Genomic DNA, 14,675 nt, shown 5'->3' with positions numbered 1-14,675 from the left:
TAACTGTGGCTCCCACAGACCGGCTACATAAGTCCTCTTCTTTTAAAAAAGTACTCCTAATATCAACTTGTTACCTGTAGAAAAGACACCTGTCCACAGAATCTATCAATCAGATTCTCTCCACCATGGGCCAGACTAAAGAGCTCTCTAAGGACCTCAGGGACCATATTGTAGACCTGCTCAAGGCTGGGATCGGCTGCAGGACCACCAGAAAGCAGCTCGGTGAGGAGTAGACCACTGTGAGAACTAGAAAATGCATTTCCTGCAGAAAATGCGTGGTGAATGCTGTAAACTGTGAACATTTGTGGCTGAATTTAGCTGAAAATGCAGAAAAAGCTGAATAATGTAATAGTTGAATGGTTCTGCAGCTGAAAATAGGCTGAAGGAGTTAAATATCAGATGTAAGTAGTAGTGAATTAATTTGTATTAAGATGAGAAAGAAAGTAAAAAGGCTTGGGAAAGCAGCAGAATATTTGAACTACAAACTTTTGAACTAACTTGATGGTGAATTATCTGTCGCCATGGCAACGGCATTTGATGACACCCCATAATACGCTTAGATGTGTTGATGGCTGCATCGTTACCAAATCTGTGAAGTTTTGGGCCATTTCGAGCATTTTCACTGAAGCTATGAGAAAAACCGTGTTTCATGTTGAGCATTGTGTTGCCATGGCAACGGCCATTTGAAGAAATCTCAAAACTGTCCCGTAGATGTGTTCACGGCTGGACTGTTAGCACACATGTGAAGTTTGAGCACTTTTTGAATATTTCTCATAGGAGTTCTACATTACATTAGGATGTTACATTTACTCTCTCTCTTCTATTGATCGCCCTCTCCCTCTCTCTTCTCTCTCTTCTTCTCTGCTCGCCCTCTCTCTCTTCTCTTGGATCGCACTCTCTCTTATCTTGATCGCCACTCTCCTCTCTCCTCTTGATCGCCCTCTCTCTCTTTCTCTTGCTCGCCACCTCCTCTCTTTCTTCTCTCTTCTCTTTGCTCGCCCTCTCTCTCTTCTCTCTGATCGCCCTCGCTCTCTCTCCTTGATCGCCCCTCTCTCTCTTCCTCTTTGATCGCCCCTCCCCTCTCTCTCTTCTCTTGATCGCCCTCTCTCTCTTCTCTTCGATCGCCGTCTCTCTCTTCTCTTGATCGCCCTTCTCTCTCTCCCTTCTTGATTTCCCTCTCCCTCTCCTCTTGATCGACCCTCTCTCTCTTCCCTTCTTGATCGCCCAACTCTCTCTTCCTCTTGATCGCCCTCTCTAATACGCCTCTTTGCATCGCCCCTTCTCTACTCCTCTTGACTCTCTCTCTCTCTCTTGATCGCCCTCTCCCTCTCCTCTTGATCGCCCACTCTCTTCCTCTTGATCGCCCACTCTCTCTCCTCTTGATCGCCCTCTCTCTCTTCTCTTGATCGCCCTCTCTCTCTCTTGATCGCCCTCTCTCTCTCCTCTTGATCGCCCTCTTCTCTTCTCTTGATCGCCCTCTCTCTCTCCTCTTGATCGCCCTCTCTCTCTCTTGATCGCTCTCTCTCTCTCTTGATCGCCCTCTCCCTCTCCTCTTGATCGCCCACTTCTCTCCTCTTGATCGCCCACTCTCTCTCTCTTGATCGCCCTCTCTCTCTTCTCTTGATCGCCCTCTCTCTTCCTCTTGATCGCCCTCTCTCTCTCCTCTTGATCGCCCTCTCTTCTTCTCTTGATCGCCCTCTCTCTCTCCTCTTGATCGCCCTCTCTCTTCTCTTGATAACCCTATCACTCTTCTACACCCTCTCTCGTGTGTGTGTGTGTGTGTGTGTGTGTGTGTGTGGTGTGTGGTGTGTGGTGTGTGTGTGTGTGTGTGTGTGTGGTGTGAATTGTTACAGCTCAAATGCATTGCAATGACTTCCATGTTAAAAAAAGACTTTAAAAGCTGAATGTTTTAAAAAGTATAACATATTTGAAAAAGTTGTAAGTTTCCCCATCATGTGCTGAAAAGGCTGAATAGTTTGATATTTGAATGGTTCCTGCAGCTGAAATTAGGCTCAAGGAGTTAAATAAAGATATTAAATGTAAGTAGTAGTGAATGAATGTTTACAAACACCTGTGTGTGTAAACCCAGAGATGAAAGGTTTACCATGGTGACGACTTATGACGATTGACCAACTGCAGCACTGAGTCCCATTAAGAATGCATTGAGGATTATATCTGACAATTTGCCACCTGTTCAAAAACTATGGCTCCTATTAAAAAATGACCAGACCGTGAGCATCAGGGAACCCCAATGAACTGATATATGTTGTTTTTTTTTTGTTTTTGTGTGTAAAATGTGGAGATGGGAGCAGTTTGTCTAAAGTGTACTTCTTTCTGTTCTGAAGAAAGTTCCGGAAAGATTTAACATGGGAATCAATGGGAGCTAGGTGGACTTTTTGTCACTTCATGCCCTCAAGAGGCATTTTGTTTAATATTTTTTCTTAATTTTTTTTAATTTCCCAACCTAGGAGAGGTTTCCTACGTTTTTCATGTAAAAATATGTCTGAGGAGTGTAGGGTTTGGGAATTATGGCAGGTTTAAAACATTTTTTTGGGAGCACTGCTGCACTCTGTTTTGAGATCAAAGCACTCTAGACTTAACGAGCTGCTCCATCCACACTAATGTTAAAATCTGAAGAAAGCCTCTTTACCAAGCTCCAAACTAAGTTAAATATCTCAAGAAGTGTAAAAGATATGAAGAATCTGAATAACATTTTATAGCTGAAGGTATTGTGATCATTTGAAAGTTGGAATGAAGTGTCTAGCTGAAAGTATGTGGAAGGAGAAGCATTTGGCGCAAAGTGTAGGAAAAGAGGATTTGAAGGCATCTCCCATTGACTTCAATGTTAAAAAAAGAGTTTAAAAGCTGAATATTTCAAAGGTATAACATATTTTTTTAAAGTTGAAGGTTTCCCATCGATTCCTGAACAGGCTGAATAGTTTGATATTTGAATGGTTTCTGTAGCTGAAAATAAGCTGAAGTTATGGAGAGCCAAAGTATTGTCTGAAATAATAATAAGCGGAAAGAATAAAGATTTGAAGTACTATAGTGGAATGCTAGGCACAGCATTCACACTAATAATGTGTGTGTTTCTAAATGGATGAAACACAGAATGAGCATCACTGGCCCTCGGTCTGGGGCTCCACACAATAAGCAGTTATAAAGAGCGACGAGAAAACAAGAGAGTGATCAGAGAGAGAATAAAGTGAGTTTGATGAGAACAGAATTAACCAATCACAGCTCCTCTCTACCTGAGCAGGTGAGGCTAACAGCTGTGCCAGGTGAGCAGGTGTTTCTCTCTGAGGCTGAGCTACAGTTCAGGAGAGCAGACTCATGGCCTCCACACTGGAACTCTTTGGTCCCCATTGGAGCCTCCCCTTCTCCATAGAGCGCCCCCCTGGAGGACTGAAGGAGCCCCACAGCCCAGCTGCCTGCAGACCCACCTGAGCATCCTGCTGGTCAAAGTTAGCCTCACACACTGAGGACCAGGACGGGTTAGACTGGTCAGACTGGTTAGACTTCACCTCCAGTCTGCCTGAGCACTGACTGGTCCCATTCTCCAGCCTGACAGAGTCTGGAGAGGACAGAAGATAAAACAGAGAGAGGTCAAAGACACAGAATAAAAGAGATGAAAGAATATTTCAGATTCAAACTGGACTCAGTTCCAACATGAGTTCATGATGAACAACAGAACACTTCTTGATATCAGCACAGACTGCAGGTACCCCTCACATCTACATCTGATACCCTCTAATGCTGCGTTCACACTGGACCTGCGAAGATTCACATCCCTCTCGTTGCTCGAGTTTCACCGCAGCTGTGTTTACTCGCGTCATTTAAACAGCACGCGCTGGAGAGGAGGCGGGGCTTATCTCCATGTAAATACTAGGGGTGGGCGATACACAAAATCTGGATTCGATCCGATACCAAGTATTTCAGGGCCAGTATCGCCGATACCGATACCAATACTTTTTAAAATGAAAAGCGTCTTATGTAGCTACTTTCATATAGGGGAGAGCTGCAGGTATGGGCATAGATTTGTCTATGCCCATACCTATCTGATACCCTCTAATGCTGCATTCACACCGGACTTGAGAAGATTTGCATCGCTCTAGTTCAGGGCTCTCCAACACGTCGATCGCGAGCTACCGGTAGCTCGCGGGCAGCTTTTCAGTAGCTCGCCGCTCGATTATCGATTATAGCGTAGTAAGGTTGCTTATTGATTTTTCGGCCGCGGCTGGACAATAACGTTTTTTTATTTTAGATTTTTTTCTGTCACACGAATATCAAATGGTCGGTGACGCAGAGATCAAGGAACAGACGTGACAGCAGCCACAGCGACAACACACACGGAGCAGTCTGCTTTCTCCACCAGCACGAGTCCAGAACTAACAGCAGAATGACCCGCTCTGAATCAGGCCCTGTCGCTGCGCCCTCAGAGACACACAGGGAGGGATTTGTGTTTTTTGAAAAACACTCGTTATCGTCATGTCAGGTTTTTGGTGGATTTAATCAAGTCTTGGATTGCAGAGTATGAATGTCCTCTTGCTATTTTCAGTTGATAAATACTTGTGTAAAGTTTGTGAAGGCAGGAGGAAAGCTTCCGCGATCACCGTCTCCTCTCCGTTCCTCCAAACCCCCCCCCCTCCCTGAAAATAATGAGTGACAGGCTGATAGTGACCCGATAGAAACTTTATTATTCACTTAATCACTGATTGAGATATGATGAAGCTAACTTAATCTCATACATTCATGGGATTTATGTAACAGTAAGACAGAGAATGTAAGTTGTGCACCCACATGCACTATTTTTGTTTTTTATAATGCTATTGTAAATACTCTGCTGTTTTCAGACTCAAGTCATGTGTGTCTTTTTTTTAACAGAAGACCGTAGCTAGAAGCTGCAGCTAGACTGCAGAAGTATTAGTTTTTTGTTTTGAGGATGGAACCATTTTCACACACAGATATAGGGAGGCTAGACCTATACAATTGATTTTATTATGGTTTATAATTTAATGTCAAGACGAAGAAGAAGAAGAAAAAGATGGCTGAACAACTGTTCAGTGTCAATCCTGTGGAGATCTCCAAAATAATGTTCAGCTTAAGTCTCAGCAAAACTCACAAACATTTCTGGAGCCTTGTAGACCCAGAAAACTATAAGAACATTCACCAAGCAGGCACTGAAAATGTCTGCTTTATTTGGTTCTGTTCTACATACCTTTGTGAAGCAGCTTTTTCTGACATGAATGAAATCTAAATACAGAACAAGACCGACTGATGAACATTTAAATGACTCTATTAAGTGAACCTAAGTGGGTCCAGCATACACCTCTATGGTGGACTGTATGCAGTGCCATTAATCTCACTAACAAAAGAGTGAAATGCTTGTAAGGTGGTGATTAAGGACACTTATGTGAATGTTCAGTGATGTACTTATTATGTGGGCCATAATAATATGTGAGAAATCTTCGTTTTCTTGGACCTTATTTTGATAAGCTTTAGGTATTGCAATTTCACACGTGTACAAAAGTATAGCTTAATTCAACTGATGAGGGCTATGTGAATAAATGTAAGCGATGTGATGCAAGTAGCTCTTGGCCACTTTCATTTTTTGAAAGTAGCTCTCAGATGAAGAAAGGTTGGAGACCCCTGCTCTAGTTGCTCGAGTTTCACCGCAGCTGTCAGCTGTGTTTACTCGCGTCATTCAAACAGGACGCGCTGGGGAGGGGGCGGGTCTTATCTCCATGTAGATGCTATGGTAGATACAAACAACAACAAATACATATTTGACAGTGATTTAATTATAATACACGTTTCAAAATGATGCCCAAATAACTACATACTGATGCTGGTTAGAAAAGCAGTTATTCATGTTATTGATAAGTGTGCAGACAAGACGGCAGAGGAACTCTTTTAAAAATGTTTTCTGCATGGAGATCAGGCTAAGCCAGGGGTCTGCAACCCGCGGCTCTTTCAGCCCTCTGCTCTGACTCCTATGAGCTTAGACAAAATAAGAAGGAAATACAATAAAAATATTTGTAGGAATATTTATATTTTGATGCACGGTTGAACATGTTTTGTATCTTGTATTTTGAGGTGATACTGTGAACATACATACTGAAACATCTTAGCTCTCCACACAAAGACTTTTCTGAGAGTTTCTGAAAACCAGAGACTCTGTTAAGAAAATGATTTCTAAAAAGTGAAAGTGATAGGGTCTGGACTGTCTCCATGTGAGGAGCCCCCCAGGGTGAAGGACTCCATGTGGTGTGGAGATACTGAAGAGCCCGGCTGAGCTGATCAGAGCTGTGTTCAGGAGGTCTTGGTGCTGTTATGGTGGAACCCAAAGAACCTGCTGGTGGAAACCAGAGGCTCAGAGAGAGGTGGAGCTGAAGAAGGAGTCCTTTCAGACTGGTTGGCCCCGGGGACTCCTGGAGCAGCACACATGTTTCATATACACACATCAGGGAGGGCCGTTTGGAGACAAGCAGTGTTTCTATATTCACTGGGAACTACTGCACCCTTTAGAAGATGTGAGAGATGATGTCATTGGTGGTGTCACTGATGGGCTTACCTGAGCAGGTGAGATTCATGGTGGAGGAAGAGGAATATGATTCTGCACACTCCCTCAGAGCAGATCCAGACTGAGCACAGTCAGGTCTGATCCTCCACATAGGTCTCTCTGAGGACTCCTCTCTCTCTCCTGCAGAAACAGCAGAGCCACAGTCCAGCTCTCTGCAGGCAACACCTGCTGCCTTCAGGGTCCAGAGATAGCTCCACACTGGTCTCCATTCTCCCTCATGTTTCACCTCCAGTTCTCCTGCACAGCGACTCTCTCCTCCCACCAGCTGAACTCCAGGCTCTGAACAGAAACAAGTCACGTACTTGAATTGCTTAAATCAGACTTGACAGTTAACCATTAATATCAAATATTGTATTAAAAATGGAATTGCTCAAAATGGGACTGAACTTAAAACGATCAGAAACCCTTTGATTGAGTAACATAATGTGATTCTGCTAGAGATAATAGGATGATGAATGTAGTGTTATTGTGAGGTCAAACTGGAGCTCTGTATGGACTAGGACCGAGAACACACATTGTTTAAAAGCTATAGATATACAGTGGAGGAAAGAAGTGTTTGATCCCCTGCAGATTTTGTAAGTTTAGCCACTTACAAAGAAACAAACAGTTTTGATGGGTTTATAAAAACAGTGAGAGTAAGAATATCAAAAAGAAATTGACATTATATAAAAGATTAAAATGTATTTGCATTTAACTGAGGCTCCCACAGACCGGCTACATAAGTCCTCTTCTTTTAAAAAAGTACTCCTAATATCAACTTGTTACCTGTAGAAAAGACACCTGTCCACAGAATCTATCAATCAGATTCTCTCCACCATGGGCCAGACTAAAGAGCTCTCTAAGGACCTCAGGGACCAGATTGTAGACCTGCTCAAGGCTGGGATCGGCTGCAGGACCACCAGAAAGCAGCTCGGTGAGGAGGAGACCACTATGAGAATAATGTGTGTGTTTCTAAATGGATGAAACACAGAATGAGCATCACTGGCCCTCGGTCTGGGGCTCCACACAAGATCTGGCCCCCGTGGGGTATGGATGATCAGGAGGAAGGTGAGGGATCAGCCCAGAACTACACGGGAGGAACTTATTAATGGTCTCAAGGCAGCCGGGACCACAGACCCAAGAAAACTATTAACACACTACACCATAATGGATCAAACCCTGCAGCGCCTGAAGGCCCCCCCCCCCCCTGCTCAAGAAGAACATGAAACCCGGTATCACGGCAAGACGTGAAAATGTCCCGTTGGTCCACACTGGGAGACGTCAGGAAGACACGATTTCACCGCCTCAAAACGTCACAGTTACACAGGATTGTTCACATGGCCCACCGGTGGAGAAAGCAGTTATAAAGAGCGCGTGACCTGAGCTACGTGAATACGCCTAACTGGGTAGAGTCACCAACTGTGGGCGCTGTACAATAGTGAGACAAATGATGTTCAGTCATTTAACGGTTAGATATTGAAATGCTGATTCCATAGATGTGTCTCCATCACCTAAAACCCCGGACTATACTCTCAACTCAGTGTTTACATTCTTTAATGCAAAGAAAATCAGTAACATCTTTAAAAACTACAACTCATTATATCAGCTTTGTACAGTGATGCAAAACGACACCATATTTGTAGTTTCTTTTTGGTATGCAAAGAGGTGTTGTGGGAAGGGAACATTGAGCAGCTTACCTGTTGAGGTGTGTTCTCCTGCAGCCTGGAGCCCTGAGGAGGAAACAGAAGGTCAGGTTCTCAGAGTTTTCTAGCGTCTCAGAAACACGTCGTGAACTCTCTTCTTAATAACACGTGAGAGTACTGACGCTGACAGAAAGAGGAAGTAGGGCAAACTGCAGAGTTACTTAGTTTCTGACAGAGATGGGAGAAGTACTCAGATCGTGTGCTTCAGTAAAAGTAGACGTACTCAGATCTTGTACTTGAGTAAAAGTAGAAGTACTCAGATCTTGTACTTGAGTAAAAGTAGAAGTACTCAGATCTTGTACTTGAGTAAAAGCAGAAGTACTCAGATCTTGTACTTGAGTAAAAGTAGAAGTACTCAGATCTTGTGCTTGAGTAAAAGTAGAAGTACTCAGATCTTGTACTTGAGTAAAAGTAGAAGTACTCAGATCTTGTACTTGAGTAAAAGTAGAAGTACTCAGATCTTGTACTTGAGTAAAAGTAGAAGTACACAGATCTTGTACTTGAGTAAAAGTAGAAGTACCAGAGTGTAGGAATACTCTGTTTACAGTAAAAGTCCTTCATTCAAAATGTTCCTCAAGTGAAAGTAGAAAAGTATTCTCATCAAAATATAGTGAAAGTACAGTAAAAGTAGTCATTGTGCAGATTGGTCCATTTCAGAATAATATATATGATATGTTTATAATGATTGATCATGAAAGTGTTCTCAAAGCTGGTAAAGGTGCAGCTAGTTTGAATGACTTTGTATACTGCAGGGTAGCTTGTGGATTTACTCCAGGTGGAACTAAAGTCTGATTTAACACTTGGTTATATTTCACATCATTCATCCACATCTGTGAAGTAACTAAAGGGATTAAATACATGTAGTGGAGGAAAAGTACACCATTTACCTCTGAACTGTAGAGGAGTGGAAGTACAAAGTAGCATAACATGGAAATACTCAAGTAAAGTACAAGTACCTCTAGTTTGTACTTAAGTACAGTACTTGAGTAAATGTACTGAGTTTCTTCCCACCTCTGGGTTTTGGAAGTAGTACATAACTCTGGGGTAACCCATCTGTGTTTTCACTTTGGAACAAACAAGGGTCCGGTTCCCACTGAAGGCCTGTGTGTGTTTGCTGCACAGCATCATGCTCACACAGGACATACACAACCACAGCTGAAGTCCAGAGGACACCATTATTCTCCCTTTTGGTGGCTGCCATTTTCACAGATTGATGCTAAACAATAGTCACTTTGGAGCTGGGGTCCCTGCAGCAACAAGAAGGAGGGACCCTCAGAGGTCCCACAGAGGGGACACGTACAAGACTAACAATACCATGTAACAGAGACAAAGGCAATCAGAGTATAAGACTATATGTTTTAAATCAGGGGGTCAAACTCTATTTCATCACGGGCCACATTAGCATTAAGGTTGCACTCAAAGGGCCGGTTGTAACTATATAAATGTACATATATAAATATATAATATATATATAAAATAATGTATTATATTACATTATTGCCTCTGAATTGGATTATTATGGGACAGGATAATAACTTAGTAATTAACTACGTCTGAAAGCAGAAGTCCAGGGAAAATCATTGCAAGTCTCTTCAGTGTCACAACACGAGATGCATTGTGGGACATGTAGTTTATGGGCCGCCTGCTTCTGTAAAGTGGCATGTGACCGTATAATAAACCTATTATATTCTTTCAGAGTTCTTGCTGGGCCACAGAAATGAAGTCGCGGGCCGGATTTGGCCCCCGGGCCTTGAGTTTGACACCCCTGTTTTAAATGATGATATGATCGTTTGACACGACAGTCTTCACCGCCCCAAAAACACTCTGATGTACTTTATAGAAACACGGCTGATGTTATCTACTCACATCTCAATAAACACAAACATCAAATGGCTGAAGAAATGAAAACTTATTATTTAGTCGTTGGAGGTTTTTACAAAAGCTAAAGAAAGGACCAGAACAACATGTACACTCAGGTCTGAGGAACATCATATTTCACTTTAAAACATTAACACAAGATCTGCAAATGTCTACATTGATTGGATGTAGGACGAGAAAACATTTATTTACCAGAAGAAACATTGAATATAAAACGTTAGCGTGTTTGAGCAGTTTGTTCTGGAGTTTATAATAAAGTTTAAAATCCTACCTGAGCCCCACAGCAGCAGCAGCAGCAGCAGCAGGGGATCCATCTGTCTCTCTGTCCCTCTCTCTGTCTCTCTGTCTCTCTGTCTCTCTGTCTCTCTGTCTCTCTGTCTCTCTGTCTCTCTGTCTGTCTCTCTGTCCCTCTCTCTGTCTCTCTGTCTCTCTGTCTCTCTGTCCCTCTGTCTCTCTGTCTCTCTGTCTCTCTGTCTCTCTGTCTCTCTTCTCTGTCTCTCTGTCTCTCTGTCTCTCTGTCTCTCTGTCCCTCTGTCTCTCTGTCTCTCTGTCTCTCTGTCTCTCTGTCTGTCTCTCTGTCCCTCTGTCTCTCTGTCTCTCTGTCTCTCTGTCTCTCTGTCCCTCTGTCTCTCTGTCTCTCTGTCTCTCTGTCTCTCTGTCTCTCTCTCTGTCTCTCTGTCCCTCTGTCTCTCTGTCTCTCTGTCTCTCTGTCTGTATGTCTCTCTGTCTGTCTGTCTGTCTCTCTGTCTCTCTGTCTCTCTGTCTCTCTGTCTCTCTGTCTCTCTGTCTCTCTGCCTCTCTGTCTCTCTGTCTCTCTGTCTCTCTGTCTGTATGTCTCTCTGTCTGTCTGTCTGTCTCTCTGTCTCTCTGTCTCTCTGTCTCTCTGTCTCTCTGTCTCTCTGTCTCTCTGTCTCTCTGTCTCTCTGTCTCTCTGTCTCTTTGTCTCTCTGTCTGTCTGTCTGTCTCTCTGTCTCTCTGTCTCTCTGTCTCTCTGTCTCTCTGTCTCTCTGTCTGTCTCTCTGTCTCTCTGTCTGTATGTCTCTCTGTCCCTCTCTCTGTCTCTCTGTCTCTCTGTCTGTATGTCTCTCTGTCTGTCTGTCTGTCTCTCTGTCTCTCTGTCTCTCTGTCTCTCTGTCTTCTGTCTCTCTGTCTGTCTCTCCTGTCTCTCTGTCTGTATGTCTCTCTGTCCCTCTGTCTCTCTGTCTCTCTGTCTCTCTGTCTCTCTGTCTCTCTTCTCTGTCTCTCTGTCTCTCTGTCTCTCTGTCTGTCTGTCTGTCTCTCTGTCTCTCTGTCTCTCTGTCTCTCTGTCTCTCTGTCTCTCTGTCTCTCTGTCTCTCTGTCTCTCTGTCTCTCTGTCTCTCTGTCTCTCTGTCTCTCTGTCTCTCTGTCTCTCTGTCTCTCTGTCTCTCTGTCTCTCTGTCTCTCTGTCTCTCTGTCTCTTTGTCTCTCTGTCTCTCTGTCTCTTTGTCTCTCTGTCTGTCTCTCTCTCTGAACACTATACATGCTGTCCTCTCTTTATATCAGCGTACAGGGAAGTGGAACTTCTCTCTAAAATATCTGATGGCCACGTCACGCCTCTCTGTGCCACATGCGAAGTAGAGATTATTGTACCTGGGTCATCAACAGGAGAACAAATGGGCGTAAATGTGCAAAATCTCAAACACATATTTATACAATACAAGCTGCATTTTATTTCACTGTTCAGCATTTCACTTTACATTCTATCTTTAGATCATCTTATTCTATTTCACATTGTATACAGTTTCACTTCTCCTGCATGACTTGCACATTAGTCATTAGGTCATAACTACACTGTAGCTGTGCACATATCATATTCATATAAAGACCGTTTATATATATAACGTATATAAGCTTACCAACATCAGGTTTGACTATTTGTTCTTAAAGCAAGACGATGTGTTTATAAATCCTCTGATTGAATTGTGTTAACAGTTAAAGCCGATAGCTAAGCTAATTAAATAAATAACTGAGTTACTGTTGCTTTCAAAGCTACAGTAACTCACAGTCAGACTCTCCTCTGATGAGCGGAGAGAGAGACTTGCTGTTGCTTTCAAAGCTACAGTAACTCACAGTCAGACTCTCCTCTGATGAGCGGAGAGAGAGACTTGCTGTTGCTTTCAAAGCTACAGTAACTCACAGTCAGACTCTCCTCTGATGAGCGGAGAGAGAGACTTGCTGTTGCTTTCAAAGCTACAGTAACTCACAGTCAGACTCTCCTCTGATGAGCGGAGAGAGAGACTCTCTGTCTGTTGCTTTCAAAGCTACAGTAACTCACAGTCAGACTCTCCTCTGATGAGCGGAGAGAGAGACTCTCTGTCTGTTGCTTTCAAAGCTACAGTAACTCACAGTCAGACTCTCCTCTGATGAGCGGAGAGAGAGACTTACTGTTACTTTCAAAGCTACAATAACTCACAGTCAGACTCTCCTCTGATGAGCGGAGAGAGAGACTCTCTGTTGCTTTCAAAGCTACAGTAACTCACAGTCAGACTCTCCTCTGATGAGCGGAGAGAGAGAGACTCTCTGGGAATGTGGAGAGGGGTTTTAAATCCTTACAAATACAGAAGAACTCAAACGTGTTCAGCTCAATGTGGTTTGTTGTTACGTTCAATCGGGCCCCGGTGAGTGAAGGCCTCTAAAGAGTCTCTGTCCCTGCCTGTGTTGAACAGTCCATTAAATATTAAAGTATAAATAATACTGTCTTTAACTTCTCTGAACTGCAGTTCTGAGAAACTCATCATGAAGAAGCTGATGGTTACAGAAACTGTTGGTTCCTGTTTCCATGACACCTAGCGAACTATCAGATTAAGATCAGCGCCCCGTTGTTATTTGTGGCAGATGTGTTTGTGACGCCCTTACATTGAATTAAGGTGTTGTTTTCTAACTCTAATGTACGGTTTGAGGGTGTGGGGTCTGTAAGCCTCATCTGCAGGGGGTGTAGTACTATTTTTATGAGTGCAGGAGCGCACCTATGACTTGCACATGCACGCACACGCACGGTTGTGGCACGACCTCCAAAACAGAAACATATGGAAAAAGGTTACGATATCAAAAGTGTGCAAATGTATTTTAGAATCCTATCCATGTGACCCTTTTTTTTAGTGGATGGACCTAACCTCCTCTAGGGGGGGTCTATGATCCCCCGGGAAGATTTATTGTCTTAATGTTGAAGCTAAATGCATCAATCTGCTGCACTTTGAGAGCAAACTTAGGGACTAAATCTATAGATACATCTCTCAACAACTCCCATGTGAAACAGTACTGTAAACAGATGTACTTTTTCTTTATGCTTATCTTACTAATCACTCCCCTTTTAAAATGTATTTTAGTTTTACTGTCCTCTAGTATGAGTTGGAATTATTTCATACCTGTTTTTTATTTATTCTCTTATTTTATACAACTATAATGATCATATAAAAAGATGTGCCTTGGAAATACTTGTTTACATAAATAGTGACCAAACTGTTTGAGACCCACTGAGGTAACTTAGACTAAAGTTAACTATTTGAACCCTCAGAGAGTCCTTTAGCTCACTGAGCTGACGTTATAAGATCCTCTCAGTCTGACAGGAGAGGACTCTCCTCCACCTCGATGTAGAAACAACTCCTTATGTACTTTAGCATAGCTAGCTAACCAGATGCTAACAACAATCCCAAACAACAGTTTATTTAAGATTCCTCAGTGTGTATAAATATGTGAAAATGCAACGGGGAAGTAAGTGAAACTAAACGTGGATAGAGTAAGTTAAAAAGGAGACAAGGTGACGCCTCAGGAAGTTTTAAGAATATTTAATAATTACTGTGTGCAGTTCTAAATTGGTTTGAATCCTACTTAAAGGATAGAAACAACATTATCTCTATAGGTAAATACCAAGCCCCCAGGAAGTGCGCCGGACTCAGATGAAAATATTCGTGCTGGCCAAACGGCGGTACTACACTTCCTTTTGGTTGCCAGGCCCGAAAACACATTTTCCCATTGACTTACATGGGGAAAGAGTGGTCTGTAAATCGTTGGATAATTTTTTTTAAACTAAATAAACTACCCAGTATGAACACTTGTATAGCCCTTATTAAAAACATTCGTTCCTCAAGTTGTAAAAATGTGCTAATAACGTTATTCTGAGAGTTATTTCCCTCTGCATTATGAACGCGCATCTAACCCACGGGACCTCGCCGCCCGGCACGTTCATGTTACGTGTTCAGCACTACATGCGTTTATCTTTACCCATGGATGCACAATAAGAACGGACCCATATCGCCTTACTGCCAGCCCACGGAGCTGTAATAATGGATATATTGCACATGTTTGCTGTCATTCATCATTTGTAAAATATTATACTACATGGGCTGTATGATTAAATCTTGTACCGTAAATGTTGTATTAAATAAAGTTAATATTACCGACGTAGATTAACGTCCCTGTAGCTTCTTATTGCACTAAGAAGCTTATTGCACTGTGTATATATATATATATACATATATATATATATATATATATACAGTGCAATAATTCTT

The 14,675-nt window shown here is 42.7% G+C and overlaps 2 protein-coding genes across 2 annotated transcripts in view; both read right to left on the bottom strand.

Annotated features, from left to right (window-relative positions):
- The window catches only part of LOC117482611 (scavenger receptor cysteine-rich type 1 protein M130-like), a 49,781-nt gene that overhangs the window by 10,411 nt on the left and 24,695 nt on the right, over positions 1–14,675 (bottom strand). The window lies entirely within an intron of this gene.
- Positions 11,647–14,675, bottom strand: part of LOC117482610 (scavenger receptor cysteine-rich type 1 protein M130-like) — a 44,147-nt gene continuing 41,118 nt past the window's right edge. Inside the window, exon 9 of the transcript XR_004555901.1 lies at positions 11,647–11,754. The gene's annotated coding sequence lies outside the window, so the exon portion shown is untranslated. The remainder of the gene's footprint in view (positions 11,755–14,675) is intronic.

This window comes from Trematomus bernacchii, unplaced genomic scaffold (genome assembly GCF_902827165.1).
Source record: "Trematomus bernacchii unplaced genomic scaffold, fTreBer1.1, whole genome shotgun sequence".
Classification (NCBI taxonomy): domain Eukaryota; kingdom Metazoa; phylum Chordata; class Actinopteri; order Perciformes; family Nototheniidae; genus Trematomus; species Trematomus bernacchii.
This window is presented reverse-complemented; position numbering and strand designations above follow the sequence as displayed.